The sequence below is a fragment of the Carlito syrichta genome, unplaced genomic scaffold (genome assembly GCF_000164805.1).
Source record: "Carlito syrichta isolate Samal-C Ts95f unplaced genomic scaffold, Tarsius_syrichta-2.0.1 Scaffold309730, whole genome shotgun sequence".
Classification (NCBI taxonomy): domain Eukaryota; kingdom Metazoa; phylum Chordata; class Mammalia; order Primates; family Tarsiidae; genus Carlito; species Carlito syrichta.
The window spans coordinates 885803-890963 of record NW_007253826.1 but is presented as its reverse complement, the minus strand read 5'-3'; positions in this window follow the sequence as shown (position 1 = coordinate 890963).

Below are 5161 nucleotides of genomic sequence, written 5' to 3'. Positions count from 1 at the left end.
CCGGCAATCCATCCGCCTCAGCCTTCCAAGTAGCTGGAACTACAGGCGCGCGCTACCAAGCCCGGCTAATTTTTGATTTTATGTAGAGATGAAGTCTCGCCAAGTTGCCCAGGTGGGTCTCGAACCCGTGGGCTCAGGCAATCCACTCACCTCAGCCTCCCAAAGTGCTGGGATTACAGGCTGAGCCACCGGGCCCGGCTTGATTTTTTTAAATACAGGTCCTTTAACTCTTTTCTTTCTTTCTTTTTTTAAGAAAGCAGGATTTGTTGAGAGGACAGAAAATCTCCCAGTGGGAGGGGACCGAAGGAGGTTGCCAACTCTATTTTTTAATAAAAATTGGGTTCTGAGACCTATCAAGTCATAAGGTTGGGTAGACCCAGTAATAATCCATCCTAGGATGGACGAGACACCTGTGAGATAGAGCATGAACAGGACTAGAGGACACAAACAGCTGCAGAGTGGGTCTCTCAGATCCCTACATCATCTACCTCTATTGTACCAGTGCCTCTCCTGTTTACACATAAGTTCTGTGGAGAAATGTCTTATGACCCGGGAATAGGAGGGTAGAGCCCAAATTGATTCATGGATGGCTTGACTCAGTAGGGGGTACAAGTTGAAAATGGATAGTGGCTGCGCTGTAAGACAGTGGTGAGGGTCTCCCAGTGAGCAGAGTGCTGGTCATTCACTTTTCATGGAAATAAAAATGTTCAAGATTAGAATATATATGGACTCATGGGTTGTGGTTAATGATTGGGTTGGCTGGTCAGGGTCTGAAGGAGCAAGATTGGAAGATCATAGACAAGGCAGTCTGGGATTGTGATAGGTGGACGGCATATGAGAATGGGTACAGAGCATGAAGCTCTGTATCACATGATAATGCTCATCAGAAAGTATCCACCATGGTAGTAGCACTAAACCATCAAGTAAATAAAGTAACTCAGCCAGTAGACATAAGCCTCTGTCACTGGCTACCCCAATGTTGGCACAGTGAATACATAGATAAAGTAGCCATGATAGCAAGGTTGGATGGAAATTATGCATGGGCCCAATAGCACAGGTTCCCACTTACCAAGGTTAATCTAGCTACTGCCACTGCAGAATGTCTGCCAGTAACTCAAGCCAATGATGAGCCCCCAGTAGAGCACCATCCATTAAGGAGATCAATTGGCCACCTGCTGGCAAGTTGATTATTTTTGCCCCTTTCTATCCTGGAAGGAGCAGAAATTTATTTGACAGTAATAGACCCATATTCTGGTTATGGGTTTCCCTTTTCTTCTTACAAGGCTTTAGCCAGCACCACTAACTGAAAGCTTACACAGAATGCTTGATCCACTACCATAGGATCTCATATAATACCCTCCATGCCATACCAATGGACCTACTTTACAGCAAAGGAAGTGCAAAAGTGAGTTCATGACATAGGATCCGTTGATCATAACCCAGAAACTGCCAGCCTACAAGAGAAATGAAATGGTCTGTTGAAGACACAGCTGAAACAGCAGTTAAGAGGTGATATTTTATAAGAATGGGTCACCATATTCTTGGATACTGCTCTCAGTTGAAAGCAGTTTCCCACCAGGGGACACTTGGCAATGTCTGAAGATATTTTTTATTGTCATGACTGGGAAGTGGAGGCATAGGAGAGAGGTAGCACTACTGGCATCTGGTAGGTAGAGTCCACCGATGTGCATCCTACACACAGGACAGTAACCCCCAACAAGAAATTACCCAGTCCAAAATGTCAATAGTGCCAAGGCTGAGAAACTGTTCTAGGGCATAGTATGCACATTAAATCAAACATCTGTATATGAAGACGTGTGCCCAGTTAGGTCCAGAAACCTGAGGGGTAGAAGCAGAAGTGGCCCCATTTACCATTACTCCTAGTGATCCACTTATGGAAGTTGTGCAACTCTGGGATTTGCAACTTTAGAGGAGCTGGTTCCCAAAGGGAAAATACTTCTGTTGGGAGACACAGGCAGAGTCCCATTGATCTGTAATTATATGGTCCTGCCTGGCTTCTTCGGGAAGAAAAAAGTCACCCTATCTTGTCAGAGGTAATTGACTCTGATCATCAGGGGGCAGTAGGGCTGCTGTTACACAACAGAACAAACCAGGAGTAATCCACTTGGTACCTAAGCATTCTGGGCACTCACTTACTATTCAGATGATACATGGACAAATGCAACAACCCCAGACTGAGACAGGCATGGTGACCAGTCTGAGGATCCTTGGTGATGTGATTATGGGTCATGCCACAGGTTAAGCTACCAAGACCAACAAATGTGCTAGCTGAGGTTAAGAGGAGTCTAGAATTGTTAGTAGAAAAGAAATATTATGAGTGTAAGTTGTGGCTTAAGACCACAAGCTGCAACAATGAAGTCGGTAGTTTATTCTGTAAACCTTTCTCTTATAAATTTCCCTTAAGAAGAAAGGCCCACTAAAATCCTGAAGACAATGCTCTCAGAACTTATATGAAGAAGTGGATCCAAGTGGTACCAGGGGTAGGTAAATTGCAGTACATGCTGTGATCTGTTGCCTGGATCCACCTTCAGGAATGAAGGACTTGTTCTTCTGGCTGCGGGTAGTACTGCTTATAGATAGCCCTCAACTATTAGCCTTGTTGGGATATTGCTGCAGTTGAAGAAAAACTGCTTTGGCCAAGGCCCTATCTTCTTATAGGGATGTTCACATCCAATGACTGATCAACAACCTAAAGATCCAGTCCCCTTGCCTCAACTCTAGATAATTCTGAAAGATCATCCCAGCACCAGAGCTCCCTATAGAATTGGCTGGGGCTTTTGTTGGGACTGCATCACAGCTCAACCTCTCCATCTGCACCAATTCTGCTTCCCTCCCTTCCATGTTGATCCCAAGAACACTTTCTAAAAACCATCCTGCATGCTAATCTTTGTCTCAGAATCTGCTTCCTGGGGGAATACAACCTATGACAGTCAGTAAACAAAATAAACAAATGCTATGATCTGAATGTTTGTGTCCTCCCAAAATTTATATGTTGAAACTTAATTCCTGTGTGACGGTATTTGTAAGTGGGGTCTTTGGGAGGTGATTAGCTGATGTGGGCTCTGGGGATGCAACTAGCATCCTATAAAAGAGGCCCAAGAGAGATCCCTTGCTTCTTCCACCATGTGAGGACACAGTGAGAAGATGGCTCTCCATCTCTAAACCAGGAAATGGGCTCTCACCAGCCACTGAATCTGCCAGTACCTTGATCTTGGATTTCCCAGTATACACAATTGTGAGAAATAAATTTTTGCTATTTATAAGTCCACAGTATTTTGTTACATCAGCCCAAATGGACTAAGACAGTTTCTATCTGTTATGTCCTAGTGAGGGAGACAGGCAAAAACAATAAGCATGATAGGTAAATCATTAGGTATATCGGAAGATGTGGCATGCTAAAGAAAAAAGAAAAAGTAGAGTAGGGTAAGGAGCTCAGTAGTGTCTGAGGTTAGGGAGTGGCAGACAAGATGCGGTATTAAATCAGGACTCATTGAAAGGATAATATCTGAGCAAAATTTAAAAGAGGTAAGATAGTCTAACAAGTGAACATCTGGAGATATTACAGGTAGAGAGAATCTCAAGAGCATATAGACTCTAAGGCAAGATTCAAAGTGTTTCAGGAGTACCCAGAACTCCCGTGAGGCTTGAGTAGAGTGAGCAAGAAGGAAAATATAGTGATGGGAATAGAACTTGGAGAGGAAATTTGGGGATGGGGGGTTCAGATTGTATAAGACACTGTGGGTCATTTTAAGGATGATAGCTTTTGCTTTGAGTAAAATGGAAACTATATCTTATTCATCTTCTTCCAGGGAGCCCTCCCTGACACTCTCTGGTTAGATTAGGTGCCTCCTCTGTGCTTTCACTGCTTCCTGGGCTTTCCCTATGGTAGCACTTATCACATTCTATTGTAATTGCCTCATTATTGGCTTTATCCACTTAATTGTGAGCTCCATGAGGACACATTGAGATTGTTTTGATTATAGGGAATCATTGTAAGTATACAAATAGAAATACAGAAGTCACACAGTCACACAGTTAGACTTCACAGAGACCGTAACAAACTTTGAGAACAGGAAAATGTTCAAGATACAGCATAGTTGTAGAAATTAGGTGGCTTCATTTTTACCTCTGAGTTGGACATTCATTGACCTCTACTCTTATGTTTCAGCATTATAGTCGCTTAGTACTCTGTCCTTTCTTCTACAGCACTTAACACTTCCAATCGATATAAGTTTATATTGTTTAAGGAATGGGATCTGATTGCTTAGCCACACCTCAGTCACTAACTCTGTTGAGCAGAGCTTTCTTGCTGGGCCAACCCATGGAGTCCTGGCCAGTCGACAGATAGCTTGCCTTTGGATCAGGTCTCCACCCCTGATCTAGTTAGCTGTGGCCAGGGTGGTAAAGTCATTAGGCACTACACATGGTCCACTGTACACAGGAAGCACTCAGGGCCCCTTTTCTTGGCAGGGAACTTTATATATGCCAGCTATGCTTGGGATAATAGCTCCCTCTCCAGTATAGCTCAGCACAGTGTTTAGCAAATAGGAAATACTAACAAATCAATCAATCTTTTATAAAGTCCACCTCTCCCAAGGGCCCAGCACAGTTTCTGGCACAGAGTAGACTAGGATAGTTAATTTAGAATAGAAGGCCAGTATATCCAGACAGAATAGCATAGGAAGAAGCAATATAGGGTAGTGGTTATGTATATAGAGCCTTGTTATAGATCTCTTGAGTTCAAATTCCACCTCTGCCACCCAGCAACCATACGACCTCAAGCAAGCTACTTAACCTATCTAAAACTTAGCCCCTGCATCTGTAAAAGTGGCCAGAAGTGGCCCCAGTGTCGAGAAACATTGGGTGCATTAAATGAGACAATACACACAAAGTACTTTTCTACATCCCCTGGTACATGGTGATGCCCCAGTAGCTAGTAATGCTGTTATTTTTGTGAGACTTATGCTAATGAGCAAGGAGCTTTAGGCCAAATACTGGTTGAGAAGGCAGTAGTCACCCTCACCCTCAATGAGTGAAGCAGGGTCCTGCCATGCAGAGAGCATCCTAAGCACACACTGATTCTGAGACTTGCAGGGCCATGGTCAATTAGCCTGACCCACTCTTGTGGTTGTCTTCCCTG